This window comes from Sus scrofa, chromosome 6, assembly GCF_054392235.1.
Source record: "Sus scrofa isolate SSC_HxYL_T2T_F1_AM1 chromosome 6, Sscrofa_HxYL_maternal_Yorkshire_Landrace_v2.0, whole genome shotgun sequence".
NCBI classification, from domain to species: Eukaryota; Metazoa; Chordata; class Mammalia; order Artiodactyla; family Suidae; genus Sus; species Sus scrofa.
Window position 1 is genome coordinate 161,601,642 of NC_139388.1, and position 16,324 is coordinate 161,617,965.

General features: G+C 44.8%; 1 protein-coding gene and 1 pseudogene across 1 annotated transcript in view; both read right to left on the reverse strand.

Annotated features, from left to right (window-relative positions):
* The window catches only part of LOC102158888 (uncharacterized), a 616,184-nt gene that overhangs the window by 563,325 nt on the left and 36,535 nt on the right, over window positions 1-16,324 (reverse strand). The gene's annotated exons all lie outside the window — the stretch shown is intronic.
* Window positions 13,120-13,501, reverse strand: LOC146402950 (large ribosomal subunit protein eL39-like; annotated as a pseudogene).

The following is a 16,324-nucleotide window of genomic DNA, read 5'->3' on the forward strand; positions in this document are numbered from 1 at the left end:
ACTGAAGCTCAGGGCGAAGGACTTACCTACAGTCTTGCAGAAACAAACTGCAAAGCCAGATCTCCTTCCTCAGTGGCTCCCACATAGAGTTCTGGTAAATATAACTTGGGGGTCCCCCCTAGACCCAGTAATCAAAACCTCCATATAGGGATCAGTCGCCAGTGCACCAGTGGTGCTTTCTGTTTGGTTGGTTGTTGTGGTGGTTGTTTAGGCCGTGCCCACGGCATGCAGAGTTTGCTGAGCCAGGCATTGAACCTGAGCCACAGCAGTGACAACACGGAATCCTTAACCTCTAGGCCACCAGGAAACTCCACCAGTGGTTTTTAAATCACTCCAGGGTGAAGAGCTACTCATCCCTGCCTCTCACCACAAAGAATGTAAAAGAAAGAAAAAAGTGAGTCTTCTACACTTTAACAGGTGTGAGGACACTAAATGGGAAAAGGGCAAGAAAATACACTTATTTTAGGAGAAAATGTATATGAAACAGCATATAAGTCAAGATCCCAAGAGAAAACAGATGTCTCACTCAAACTGGTAACTTAGGGAAAGTTAATAAGGAAATTATAAAAGTTATGATCAAGGTGTGAAGAAACCACAAGGAACAGTGGCTCAGTAACCTGTGCAGACATCTGCCCGCAGGCCAAACCCAGAGAAGGGGGTGGTTATTAGACCCAGAGACAAAGCAGGCTGGGTGAAAAAGGACTCCCTCAATAAAGGGAGGCAGCCAAGGGAACAAATACCCCCAAACCCACAGTCCTCCACCCTCTGAGCTCCTGCCAGTGCTTCTCATTGAGCCAAACTCAACCAGAAACCAAAAGGCAAGGAAGCCACTGGCAGAGTCCCTGGAAGTCAGTTTCCAGGGACAAGGAGGAGGGTCTAAAGGGATGATGGGATGAGACACAAGCATTCACACACCACTCAAGCGTTTGCCTCTTCCCCCGAAGCTTAAGGAGCGGTGCTCTATTTAGACAACTTAAACCTCTGTGGATGAGGAATAGACAGTCTTTACTGGTTGGAATATAATCTAAGCAAAGTCCCTTCTGGGAAAACAATGATAGGGTTTTAGTTAGGCAAAAGAGGAATGCCTACACATTCTTAATTTTTTTTAATATAGCAAAGAGCAACTTCCCTTAGAGTTGGATAACGGAATAAAGTTTTCATTACATCACAATATAAGAGAATTGGTAATTTCCTGGTTGGAACGATAGACTCTCCCTTCTAAGGCTTAGAAAAAAGAAATAGGTTCCTTATATTTATTACACAATAATCCGCCTTTTCAAAGAAGTATCATATATTATTTTATTTTAAGGTAGTATCCTTACTTCCCATTTTATAGATAAGAAAGCTCAAACAGAGAATAGTCAAACCACTCTAAAAAGGGCAGCAATAGGAGTTCCCGTTGTGGCCTAGTGGGTTAAGAACCAGACTGGGATCCAAGAGGATGCAGGCTTAATTCCTGGCCCCGATCAATGGGTTAAGAATCTGGCATTGCCATGCGCTGTGGCGTAAACTGGCAGCTGCAGCTCTGATTCGACCCCTAACCTAGGAACTTCCATATGGCACAGGTGTGGCCGTAAAAAGAAAGAAAGAGAAGTCAGCAACAGAGTAGAGGACAAGGGACAAAGCCAGACTGGCCTTCTGATGCTAGATACCCTAATCCCCCTGGCACCAAGGTGCTTCTCTGATCCTGTAGGTGGGTCTGTGGGTCTGCTAAAAACTCAGCAAAACTTAAGTCCTGGCTCTGACACAACTTCACTGACTGACCTTGGGCCAGTTCCTTCCCTTCTTTGGGCTCAGTTTCCCCAACCAAAACACCAGCAAGTTGAACTAGACTTGCAGTTTTCAAACATTTTTAGCAGAAGAACATTTTCAAACACAAGCTTACCAACAGTGTAACCGATTTCGTAGCCTTTCCTTGTTGAAGCAGCCTCCCCTTACCCAGTTGCTGAAATAGTTGCGGAAATTCTAGGGGACTTCAGATTCCTTGCAGGTCTGTGTGCTCAAAAACAGTTCCGTAAGGTAGCATGAGGGTCTGGAGGAAAGGAGCAATCCAAGGCCACGAGCTTGATTAGTGAAGTTCAACAGATGTCGTTAATGCAGGAATTTTCAGGGCCTTTAATATGCACACCTGTTTTGTCTCTCCAAGCTGCGGATTTAATATTTGATTGGAGAAAGAGTGATCTAGATGCATTTCCCCATTTTTTTTTTTTTTAACCACGATCCACAGTCAGAGATACAATTTATATCATGGCCCAATAGACACACACCCAAGGTGTGTTGAAATGAATGCACCTTTCATTTCAATGACCCAGAAAAGGAAGTTTCTCCAAACAATATCCTCACTGCACTCTGATAGTCTAGACTATTTTATTTCCTTTTTTGAATGTTTAAATTATGCATGAGAGTGTACATGAAGGTGTCTGCGTGTGTCACTGGGTCATGATGCAAAATTTATTTCTCACTATAGGCTACAGTCAAAAATGTTGGAAAACTGCTGTCCTGGCAACTCTCAGCCTCCAGGACCCCAGCCGTGCAAGCTGCAGGCTGCTTGTGTGGCTCCCAGACACAAATTAACTGATTCTTCTTAGGGCTGAAAACATGGGAGCCTCTGTGCCTCTCCGCACAGCTGAGTGGGGCCAGAGAATGTGGGCAGGATGGAGTGAAGAGAGCTGGCACTGCCCTTGTCTAGGAGGTACAGCTCAGGAACAAAGAGGGAGTTTGTCTTAAGGCCTGCCAATCCCGCCTCATTCACAGGCTCTAAATTCACTCAGCCTCCGCCAGCCCGCAGGCGGCCCCTCACCCCGGGGGCCTGCCAGCGCTTCTACAAGGGCTCAGTGTCAGATCTGGGCATTTCTCCCTGCCCAATGTGATGGGCATTCAGGTCGCCTGTGAGAATCGGAAACGGAGTCGCTCTTGTCAGTTGAAAAACAACATCCTTCCCCCATCACCCCATGTGCTCCCTGCTCCCACCCCCGCCCTCGAGGGGACCCAGGAAACAAAAATATCTTGAGACGTGGGTCCATCGTGGGAAAGGGCACTGTTGGCCTGGCCGCTGTGCACAGGTCCCCCGGGGGTCGTCCCTCTCCACTTTCGTTCCCCCACCGGTCGCCTTTCATACGCTGAAAGAGCTGCCTCTCCAGAGTTGGCCACCCTAAGCCAAGCCATGGGGAGAGGACGAAGGAAATGGAAGGAATTACACCTTGTGCCAGGCAGTGCCCTGGGTACCTTGCATCATAATCTTATGGTATCTCCTTTTATACTGATGGGGAGAAGGAGGCTTAAGCTGCCACTCAAATCTGTCTGGTTCCTAAGTTCAAGACCCACCAAGCCCCAGGGAAGAAGGAGGTAGCAGAATAGCTGAGCAAACTGGAGTGAGTCCAGGGTGGCCTCGGGCTGAGGCACAAGGGCCAGTAACTCTCAGAATGAAGCCCCAAGGTGTCTACATGTCGCAGCCCAAGCCAGGCACAATATGAGTCACAGGCTGAACAAGAGGGATGGAGACACCGACGTAAGAGCATCCATTTCGCAACCACACAGACCCAGGTTTTTCTTTTTAATTAACTGATTCTTTTGTAAAGCCGTTTTAAGTTTACAGCACAACTGAACGGAAAGTACAGTGTTCTCACATACCCCTGCCCCACACATACCCTTGCCTCCCACACACCCATAGCCAACACCACCCCTCAGCTCCTGCATCAACATTCCCCACCTGGGTGGTACCTTAGTTACAAATGATGAACCGACCTAACACATCATTGTTACCCCAATTCCGTAATTCACGTCAGAGTCCACTTTTTATGTTGTGCCTTCTATGAGTTTTGATAGCTGTATAACGAGGCTGTACCCATCATCATAGTATCATGCAGAACAGTTTCAGTGCCCTAAAAATCCTTCTGTGTGCCACCTATTCATCCCTCTCTTCCTCCCATTGAACCCTGGATGACCACTAATCTTTATATTGTCTCCATAATTTTGCCTATGAATAAAATTGAATTCATTTAAACTCTCCAAAAGCAAATACCCAGGCCCGTATGTTTTCACTGAATGATTCTATCACATGTTTAAAGAAGAATTAGCACTAGTTCTATGCAATCTTTTCCAGAAAATAGAACATCTCAGTTCATTTTATAAATCTAATCTCACCCTGATACCAAAACCTCACAAATACAAAAAAAAAAACACAAAAAAACAAACAAAAAGCCACAGACCAATATTCCTCATGAATATAGATGCAAAAATCCTAATAAAATATTAGCAAATAGAATTTGGTAACACATAAAAATAATTGTATACCATAGCCAAGTAGGATTTATTCCAGGGATGCAAGGCTGGTTCAATATTCAACAATCTACTGTATTAACAGGCTACAGATGAAAAATTACATGAGCATATCAAACGATTAAAAAAAATCTTTTCGCAAGGTTCAACACTCATTCATGACTTTAAAAAAAAAAAAGCCCTCAGAAAACCAGGAATAGAGAGAAGTTTCTCAAAGAGCATCTATAAAAACTCTACAGCTAACATTGTACTTAATGGTAAAGGATCGAATGCTCTCCCCCTAAGATCAGAATGAAGGCAAGGACATGCCCTCTTACCACCCTTATTCAACATCATGCTGGAAGTTTTAACCAGAGCAATATGGGAAGAAAAAAATAAGATAAAACTCGTATAGAAAAGAAAAGAGTAAACCCATTCCTATTCACAGATAATATAATCATCTACATAGAAAATGCCAAGGAATCTACAAAAAAATTTTTTTCAACTTCTAGAATTAACAAGTAAGTTCAGACAGGTCATAAGATACAAGATGAATACATAGAAATAATTGTATTTGTATAACTATTAAATATAAAATCACCTACAATCACTCAAAAAATGAACTACTTAGATGTAAACCTAACAAAACATGTAAAAGACTTACATGCTGAAAATCACAAAATGATGATGAAAGAAATCAAAAAGGTAAATGAAAGACATACAGCATTCATGGATTGAAAGATAACAGCAAAGATGGCAGTTCTTCAGATCAAACTGCAGATTTAATGTGATTCTTATCTCAATTCCAGGAAAACTTTTTACAGATATGGAAAAGCTTATTCTAAAACTTGTATGGAGGGAGTTCCCATTGTGGGAACGAATTTGACTAGTATCCATGAGGATGCATCCTGACCACATTCAGTGGGTTGGGGATCTGGCGTTGCCGTGAGCTGTGGTGTAGGTCGCAGATGCAGCTTGGATCTGGCATTGCTGTGGCTGTGGCATAGGTCCATGGCTGTAGCTCCAATGTGACCCCTGCCTTGGGAACTTCCATATGCTGCTGGTGTGGCCCTAAAAAGCAAAAATAAAATAAAATAAAACTTGTATGGAAAGGCACAGGAAGTATACTAAGACAATTTTTGAAAAACAATCATAGTATCGAAGGAACCAGACTCCCTGCTTTCAGGACGTATTCTACAGCTACAGTTACCAATCTGTGTGGTATTGGCAGAGGGAAAGGCACATAGATCAATGAGACAGAATAGAGAACCTGGAAATAGACCCACACAAATACACCCAAATGCAAAAGCCATCCAATGGAGGAAAAAGTGCCCTTTCAACAAATGGTACTGGAGTAATTGAACATCCAAAGAAGTGGGGGAAAAATGAACCCCGACCCAAATCTCACACCTTATACCAAAAAAAAAAAAAAAAAAAAAAAAACCCTCCAAATTAATTATAGACTTTAATGGAAAACGTAAAGCTTCAAAATTTGGGGGAAAAAACAAAGGAGAAAACCTTCAAGATCTATAAAAGGAAAAATGTACAAACTGTACTTTTATCAATATTAAAAAATTTTGCTCTGTGAAAGACTCTAGGAAAAGGATGAAAAGTCAGACTATAGACTAGTAGAAAATGTTTGCAAACTACATATCTGACAAAAGGTAGGATATATAAACATCACTCAAAATACAACAGTTAAAATAAAAAACAGGGAGTTCCCGTCGTGGCGCAGTGGTTAACGAATCCGACTAGGAACCATGAGGTTGTTGGTTCGGTCCCTGCCCTTGCTCAGTGGGTTAAGGATCTGGCGTTGCCGTGAGCTGTGGTGTAGGTTGCAGACGCGGCTCGGATCCCGCGTTGCTGTGGCTCTGGCGTAGGCTGGTGGCTACAGCTCCGATTCAACCCCTAGCCTGGGAACCTCCATATGCCGCGGGATTGGCCCTAGAAATGGCAAAAAAAAAAAAAAAAGACAAAAAAAATTTAAAATAAAAAATTAAAAAAAAATCCAATTAGAAAGTGACAAAGCGATGTGTAGAGACATTTCACTAAAGAGGGTATCCAGCTGGTAATAAACACAGGAAAAGATGGTTAACATGTTAGCCATTAGGGAGATGTGAATTAAAACCACTACACATACATCCCAATGGCTAAAATAATAGGGTGACAGCACCAAATGCTGGTAAGACTTCAGAGAAATTGGATCACTCATACATTGCCGGTCGGATATAAAATAGTACACAACTCTGGAAAACACACTGGCCATTCCTTTAAAAATTAAATGTGCAGTTATCAGACAAACCAGCAATGGCATTCCTGAGCATTTATTCCGGAAAAATGAGAACTTATGTTCAGGTGAAAACCTGTACACATATTTTTATAGCAGCTAGAAACAACCAGGTGTCCTTCTGAATTTTTTACAAATACTAACAATGCTGCTGCAATGACCACTGTTGTGACACATCTTCCTGTACACGCTTGAGAGCTTGGCAGACACTGCTGCATGCCTGCCTGTAATTCATTCTCACCTTCTAAGGTTATTTCAATGAATGAGTCAGACATGATCCCTGCTATTATATAGTTACAATTTTGGAGGAGAGATAGACAAGTAAACAAGTTTATACAACTGATTCTTCAGTAACGGGCTGTTATAAAACTGTCAGTTCACTGCTACCTCAACCTCAAAAGATACCATTCTGCACATCGGACTGTTTTATGCTTTTATGCAAAACTCATCACGAAACTTTCCAAAGGACTAGGTGATAGCCCCAAGGAACCCCAATTAAATCTGTGTGACTTACGTAGAAATCAATGGCTCAAGGAACACTTTGCTCCTGCCAAATTTTCAAGGCAATAGCCAGTTATTTAACAGCAAAAGCAATATTTGGGGATAGCCAAAGGGATTGCAATTCTGGATATGAGAAGCATAGAGGACCATAGGCAAATCCAGAGCACAAAGAAAGGGAATTTGATTTTATAGGGAAAAGGGGGAGTTGGGAGAGGCTGTAAAAACCAGAGTCCACTGAACGAAGCTGGTTGGACTGCCATGGTCTCTGAATGGCTGGGCTCTCCTCTGGCAGAGAGTTTTCTGCTTCCTGCTGGATTGTAAAGTAAGCAGCAGGGTCCTTCGGGGGTTCTCGGAGAAGTCTCTTCCAGTTTAGAGTAATTGACCTGCAGGACGGGGTGTGAGAGCTCCCCCTAAAGGCCTGTCCTGACTCCAATTTTAGCTGAGGCTAAATTCCACACCTGATCTAATCATTTGTGGGAAAAAAATCAAACAAACAAACACATTTCACCCTATTCCTAGACCCATGTATGAGTGACTTGACAGAGTAAGTAAAATTATTAAGGGCCCATACACTAGAATCAGATAATCCCAACTTCCCCACTTTTTCATAAGTAAACTTTACTTCTTTTTCGTTCATTTGGTTTTGGTTTTGGTTTTGGTTTTTGGTTTTGTTTTGTTTTGTTTTTCTGGCTGCACCCATGGCTTATGGAAGTTCCCTGGCCAGCAACACCAGATCCTTAACCCACTGCTCCATAGCAGAGACTGAATCTGTGCCTCAGCAATGACCCAAGCAACTGCAGAGACAATGCCAGATCCTTAACCCCGTTACACCGCAGTGGTACTCCTTTACTTTTTTTTGTTGTTGTTGTTGCCATTTCTTGGGCCGCTCCCACAGCATATGGTGGTTCCCAGGCTAGGGATCTAATTGGAGCTGCAGCCACCGGCCTACGCCACAGCCACAGCAATGCGGGATCCGAGCCGCATCTGCAACCTACACCCCAGCTCATGGCAACACCAGATCCTTAACCCTGAGCAAGGCCAGGGATCGAACCTGCAACCTCATGGTCCCTCGTCGGATCCCTTAACCACTGTCACAACGGGAACTCCACTCCTTTACCTCTTTTAAGCTTCAGTTTCCTGTCTTGCAAGAAGAGACTTAATAAAAGTATCCACTTAATAAGTCAATTGTTATTAAATAATTGTTGGTCAATTGTTTAATTGTCAATTATTTTATTTAAATAAAATAATGCATATTAATGCACTCAGCACAGTGCCTAGCACACAGCAATCGATTTCTCTATTTCATCATATGATAACAGTGAAACATTTGGATTATTTCCTTGGGATGATTCTTAGGTGTGGAAGTACAAATCAAGGAACTTCAGCCTTTTGAAATCTCACGAAACATACTATTTTCTAAGAAGGGAGGTCCCGTTGTGGCACATTCTCCACAGACCTGAAGCTACCTCTTCTGTTTATCATTTCTAGGGTAGCTACAGTGGATCCCACTGGTGTCCCTTTTTCTACCCAATGGAAGGGAGTATCGCTAACAAAATTCTGCTGCCCTCTTCTGAACAGAATTGCCCTGGACCAAACTGGAGCACCCTCACCAGAGAGGCTATCCTACTCCCTCCTCCACCCTACCTGTCCATGGACCTCTGCCAATAACGGAATGATATCTGGGGACAAAAAGCTCCCTCCCTTTCTCCGAAATGAGACTAACCCTGCAGTACAATGTGTGCTCTAGAGCTTCCCCGTGGCAGCTGACTAAAGCCAGGCTCTGGAGGAGACCACACTTGCTTAGCTTTTTTCTTCTGCCCTGTGCCACATCTGTCACTCCCTTCTCCTGGGAGCATTCTTCCACTAAATCTCTTGAACAAGAATCCCTGTCTTGGGCTCTGCTTCTAAGGAACACAAGCTAAGGCAGCAGGCTTTCCAGGAATAAATAATTTCTTTTCTTTTTTTTTTTTTTTTTTTAGGGCTGCACCTGCGGCATAAGGAAGTTCCCAGGCTAGGGGTCAAATCGGAGCTACAGCTGCCAGCCACAGCCACAGCCACAGCAACGTGAGATCTAAGCCATGTCTTTGACCTACATCACAGTTCATGGCAACGCTGGATCCCCGACCCACCGAGCGAGGTCAGAGATCGAACCCACATCCTCAGGCGTACTAGTCAGATTCGTTTCCACTGTGCCACAATGGGAACTCCCAGGAATGATTTCTCTTTGTACCTTTGTACCCCAAATCATTTTGAGTCACTTCTTTGTTGGCACCCCGAGCAAGTTAACTCCTTTTTTTTCTCCCTTGGTGGTTGAGTAAGCCAAGGGCTGCATTGTTTCAGTAGCGTGTCCAAGGTCATCCAGTGTGTTAGTTAATATTTACCGAGACTCCTGAGGCGAAGTGACCTAAATGTGACTTTGGACTAGTGGCAGCTGGAACCCTGGCTTGGCGCCTGGCCCTGATGGACTGAAATCTCACATCTCATTCGTGTCCCCAGGGTAGGTCCTTCTGAGCACAAAATGACACACACTGGCTCAGCAGCCTCAGTACAGAGGTAGAGAAAGTGCTTTTTCCAGGGGCCCGAGAGGCTGGGATGTGCACAATCCTACAGTCAGAGCTGGAGAATACCATGGTGGTTGCGTAATCAAACAGATGGGGAAACTGAGGCCTGGAAAGGTATAAGCTTACTGTTTCAATGCCAGACACAGCATGACAGAACTGCTGCTGCAAGCCTTCCTGGCAAGGGGCGGAAAGGTGGGCCTAACCATAATTTCTTTGTCTTTAGTTCCCCCATTATCTCCTAATCTAGCCACCCCCTTTCTGGACCTTCCTTGCTACCCAAGCTCAGTGCACGGTTGTCTGGCCTGGAAGAGAATCCCCTCTCCCTCCTCACTAGCCTTGCACCCCGGCCCCAGCTGCTCTTCCTGGTTCCTACACCCCACTCCCCAAGTGCTGCTGGAGAAAAGGGCACAAGTCGACTGGTTCACGGCCTGCTCCTGGGCCGACCCAGACTTTGACAGCCTTTTGTTAAGTTGTCATTGGCTCTCCCCCTCGTTCCCACCCTTGCCCACCCCCTAACACACACACACACACACACACACACACACACACACACACACACACACACACACACACACACACTGAAAACATCTGGGAAAAAAACAGAGGTGACAATGTATGCACCCCCTGTGCTTTCTGTCCGGCTGCAAGAAAATTGACATCTGCACCCAGATACGTCATCTTTTCTCCTCTCGTTTCCTTGTTACCCCATCAGCTCCTGGTGCCTCGGTGCCCAGCCCCCTGGAATATACTGCCTTCTCTCCAGTACCCAACCTTGCTGTCCCACCTCTACCTCACACCTATAAACTTGCTCAAGGTCTTCTCCATCCCCCCAAACCAACCAACCAACCAAACAAGCAAATGTACCCTTGATTAGAAACCTTTCTCTCAAGGGTCAGTGGCCCAAAGGCCTGATGAGGTCAGAGTGGTCCGGACCTAATTACCCTGACTCCTCTCCAGCCCCATCAGCATCTGCTCACACCTCAGACTTGCCCTTCTGGTCACGTTGATTTGTTTGCATGGTCCCTGCTCACAGGAGGCTGTTTCTGACCTCACTGTCTTTGCTCACACAGGCCCCTCCTTCTGGAACCTCGTCACCCATCCCGCCTCTCCCTTCCCTCAAGACTCGGTTCGGACTTGGTCCCAGAACCCTTGTTTGACGGCCAAGCGAAGTGGAGTTCCACCCTGCCTGAGCATCCTGCTGTGTGGACCACCACCAATCCACGTCCTGCATTATAAGAAAATTTATTTCTGTATATTTCTCCTCTAAAAAGCTACAAGCTCCAGGCAGCCCAGGGCTGTGGTTTATCCCTGCCTGAAGGGGGTTCCAGCACCTACTAAGTTCTCAGTACCTGGTTATGCCCCATGCCCTTCCTGTTCAGGTGGTTTCTAGGACAACTCCCCCCACTCCCCGGCCCCAACACAGTGTTTCTGTCACCTTCTGAGGTTGTAACAATACTGTGACAATGCTGGTAAAACCATTGCCCTCACCCTGTCACAAAGTGCAGCCACCCTCACAGAATCTGAGCTCAGCCACTAGAAAGTGATTTTTTTTGTTTTTAGGGCCACACCCGTGCCATATGGAAATTCGCAGGCTAGGGTTCAAATCAGAGCTACAGCTGCCGGCCTAGGCCACACCACAGCAACATGGGATCTGAGCTGCATCTGTGACCTACCCCACAGCTCATGGCAACATCGGATCCTTAACCCACTGAGCAAGGCCAGGGATCCAACCCACATCCTCGTGGATCCTAGTCGAGTTCGTTACCCCTGAGCCACAAGAGGAACTCCAAGCCCTCCGCACTTTTGAACCCCATGAAAAGGATTCACGCATTAAGACTATACCCTTTTCTCTCGTCCATGTCCCTGGTACATCACAGCTACTTCCACGCCAGTGTCTTCACACTCCCCTTCATCTTTGCTCTCTCACTTGCGTGTCCTTCTGACATCACTGCGGCCTAAAAGAACGAAAGCAGCAAAGCCAGAGTCTCTGCCTCGGGCAGAGAGAAGGGTGGTATTCTTCTCCTGGGGATGGGGAGGCAGGGGACAAATGAAGCACTCATTCTGCTTTCCGCAGGTATCCTCTTTACCTACTTGCCTCCTAGTTAGGGTGTTTCTGATGTCTTGCTCCTGTAACTTATGTCTCAAAAAACATCTTGGGCCAGAGATGTTTGCCTCAGTACCTTCACTCACTACTTTCTGACTTTTGACTTTGAGCAAGTTCCTTATCCGCTCTGTGCCTCAGTTTTGTCAACTGTAAAAACGGTAAGAACCATCCTCACCTCGCAGGGCTGCTGCGATGATCAAAGGAAGCCAAAAACCACCAAGTACTTAGAATAGTTTTTTGTTAGATCCTGGTGGTTGTGGTGGCTGATTTCTTATTATCAAACCTTTATCAGCTGCCTTGCTGTCTTATCTGACCACCAGCCCGTTATCTCGATTTGATATCCCACAGGCATCTCACATACAGCATATTTGCACCAGACATAAGCTCCACCACTTCCCCTCCCACTTCATCACCCACTAACTTCCTCCTCCCATGTCCTTCCTCTCCTGCCAAACGCCCACTCTCCCAAGTAATCAGCCTAGATGACCAATTTTCTCGGGGCTGAGAGGGTTCTCAGGACAGAGGACTTTGCATTTTAAAACTGCTAAAGTTCCAGGCAAACTGGGACAAGTTGGTCACCCTAAGTCTTTATCCTCCCCCCCCCCATTTCCTACATCCATTGACTGCTAACTTCTGGAAGCTCAAACTCCTCAAGCCACCCCTCCATTCCACTGCCACCAACCAACCATGCCTTATCCTGGCGCTTCTTGTCTTCTGCCTGTGGTTTCCTTGAACCCGCTTTTGTCTCCCTCCTGTCATTTCCCCTAGGGATACTAGAGTGGCTTCCTAAAAGATATAAGTCTAATGGCATAAATCCCCTGCTAGGACTCTTGAATGTCTCCCTAGCTCCTGAATGATCAGGCCACCCAAGATGGTTATTCTCTTGCTCTCTGTACCTCCCCTGCTCCACCAGTGTCCTGCCTGCTTCCCCTACAGCTACTCACATAACTGACCTTCCCTCTTAACCATAGAGCCTAATCAGTAAATGCCTACATACATGCCCCCAGCCCTGGCTAGTGACTGTTCTATTTTTTTTTTTTTTTTTTTTTTTTTGTCTTTTTAGGGCCATACCTGTGGCATATGGAGGTTCCCAGGCTAGGGGTCCAATTGGAGCTACAGCTGCCGGCCTGCACCAGAGCCACAGCAACACGGGATCTGACTACATCTGCAACCTACACCACAGATCATGGCAACACCGGATCCTTAACCCACTGAGCGAGGCCAGGGATCAAACCAGCAACCTCATGGTTCCTAGTCGGATTCATTTCCGCTGCACCATGACAGGAACTCCCTTTTTTTTTTTTTTTTTTTAAGAGGCCTTCGCATATTTATTACTGAGGCAAAGCACTATGAAGAAGCACCAACACAAAAAAGGAGCCAATTTCCTGATATATCCATCTGTGGCTGTGACGTTTGCAGGGTGGCTTATTTGGTAAGATGCAAGCGACTGCCACATGGCAAATGTGTGCCCCTCATGTGCTGAGTGCTCCTTATAGACCCAGCGTGGTTCTTCCCCAATGGCTTCTCTTGGAGCTGTACCTGATTTTATTACCAGTTTTCATTTGAATCCATGGGTATAAGGGATGATTTTGCTTTTGCTTCTTGGCCAGGAATCACTCGATCCTGAAAGTCTGGTGAGAAGGCATGGCGAGGAGCTAATTCAACCGCACATAGGATGGCAGCGAAGAGAAGAAAGCGATTGCTCTAATCTTTAGATCAGAACATCCCTGCTATGAAAGTTTATCAAAGGGGTAGTGAGGAGTGTGCCTCTCTGCTGGTTTTTCTGGTAACCAATGAGACGTCGATTCCCCCATCACTGGTAACCTCCCTCTCCCCTTGGTAGCAAAGGCTGTCGCCATGTCCTGCCTGCTGTCTACCATCCCTGGTAAGGTGTCACTCCAGGACTTTCTTGCTTCAGATGTGTAAGACCCTCCAACTATTACATAATTGATGTCTCTCTCACTGACTCCAGCTCTTCCTTCGATCTTGAAGCTGGGCAAGTGCAGGGGGTGCAAGTCTTCGGGGTGCAGCTCAGCAGCCCCCATACCCTCACTGTTAGTCCCAACTCTTTGTCACCACTGGGTTCAGATATGTCAAAAACTCCAGTGATAGACCACTATTGTAAGTATTTTAATCTTTCTATAATTCTGTATTTCTTATAAGCACTCCTTTCACATAAAATAATAGCCACAAATACTTTGATCTAATACTTATAACTGTAATGTGAACAAGAAAATATTTTGGGCAGAATTTGGGGGAACCCTTTGTTGGCAAGAAACAATGATAAGTGCTTGGGCTGGGGTTGGTTTGTTTCTCTTGCGTGAGACAGAGGAGGGAATTTACACACAGGACAAAAGAAGGAGAGGGAAAGAGACCAGAGAAATGGAAGAAGTGAAACTGGGAGGAGGCAGAGGCCATGTGTCAGGGAGGCACCTTGGGACTGAAATACCTGCCCCATCACCATCAGGAGCATTTTACTAAGTTCATGAAAGAATCAGTATCTGTCCAAAGAAGACATACTGATGGCCAAAAAACACACAAAAAGATGTTCAGCATCACTACTTATTAGAGAAATGCAAATCAAAACTAATATGAGGTACCACCTCACACCAGCCAGAATGGCCATCATCAAAAAGTCTACAAACATAAATGCTGGAGGGGGTGTGGAGAAAAGGGAACTCTATTAAACTGCTGGTGGGAATATAAATTGGTGCAACCACGATGGAAAATGGGATGGAGATTCCTCAAAAAACTAAAAATAGAATTATCACTTGATCCAGCAATCCCACACCTGAGCACCTATCCAGAGAAAACCATGACTTGAAAAGATATCTGTATCCTAATGTTCACTGCAGCACAATATACAATAGCCAAGACATGGAAGCAACCTAAATGTCCATCAACAGAGGAGCGGATAAAGAAGATGTGGTACATATACGCAATGGAATATTATTCATTCATAAAAAGGAACGAAATCCTGGCATTTAAAGCAACATGGATGGACCCAGAAACTATCATGCTAAGTGAAGTTAGTCAGTGAGACACAAACGTCTATGCTATCACTTATATGTGGAATCTAAAAAAAGGACAGAATGAACTTCTTTGCAGAACAGAAACTGACTCACAGACTTTGAGAAGCTTATGGTTACCAAAGGAGACAGGTTGGGGAGGGAGGGATGGGCTGGGGGTTTGGGGTGGAAATGTTGTCCAGTTGGGTTGTGACGATCGTTGTACAACTATAAATATAATCAAAGTTCCTTGAGTTTTTAAAAAATAGAAATGGAAATGAAAAGATCGAAAAAATAATAATCATCAGTGTCTGTGGGAGCCCCAGCTAGGACCCAGGTTGCACCACCCCCTTCAAAAACACATTTTGACCTCTGCAAGTCCTGGTTTGGGTTCAGGTGTCACAATCCGACCGTGACACAGAGAACAAATGAAGAGAACCATTTGTGTTCAGGGAGGTGTCAGGCCTCAGTGGAAAACTGGACTGTCTCCCTCTGCCTCTGCAGAAAGCCTGTTACGGCTTCAGCTTCCCCCCTCTGTGCTCTGTTCATTCCCCTCGTTCTTATCAAATGCATCTGTCTTGTGTATCCAACCTCAGGTTTTCCCACCAAGGATCCCTGCCACTTCTCCTCCCCCTCCACCCATATTTGAAAAGATTTTCTCCATCAAATAGCATTGACTCACAGTTTATCCATTTTCCCATATTTTGGCAATCAAATGCTTGTATAATTGTCGATGGTGATGTCCTATTTGCTTAAGAGAATAAAATTAGTGCTAAATGGATATAACTCCAGATCAAAGCAAAGAAGCTTTAGAGTTTAGTAGTAGCTGATGTTTACAGATACCTTACCATTCGCCAGGCAGTAACCCTTTGAGGTGGGCGTTATTATTAACTCCATTTTACAGACAGGGAAACAGATTAGCTTGCCCAGGATCATTTAGCAAATAGGTAACAAAGCGGGGGTTCAAATGCAACTGATCTGATTACAGAGCCAAGCTTACCTATCCTTAACAACTGCCAAGCTATTAAACATGTTTTGTTTTTAAAATACATAATTTTCATCATGTTTTGTGAAATACAGCACACATTTGGAGGTCCTCCATCCCCTATTCCTAAGAGTCCTAAAATTCCAGGTGAGCAAAACTGCAATAAATCCTTCTCGGGTGTTCCCTGGTGGACTAGTGATTAGGATTTGGCACTATCACCACAGTGGCCTCATTTCAATCACTGGTCTGGGAACCGAGATCCCACATCAAGCCACTGCATGCCACAGCCAAATTAATAAATTGATTAATTTGTTAATTTTAAAAATAATTTTGAAAAAGAAATCCCTCTCAAGAAAGTAATTATTTTGTTTCAGTGTTTTCAAGAAGCCAATTTTATAACTTAAATCTAGATAGTTTTTAAAAATGTATCTCCTTGTTTAAAACTTGGTTCAATATGCTTCCTTTTTTTTTTTTTAGGGCCAAACCTGTGGCATATTGAAGTTCCCAGGCTAGGGGGGTCGAATCAGAGCTACAGCTGCCAGGCTATGCAACAGCCACAGCCACGACAGATCCAAGCTGTGTCTGCAACATACACCACAGCTCACAGCAATGCCAGATCCT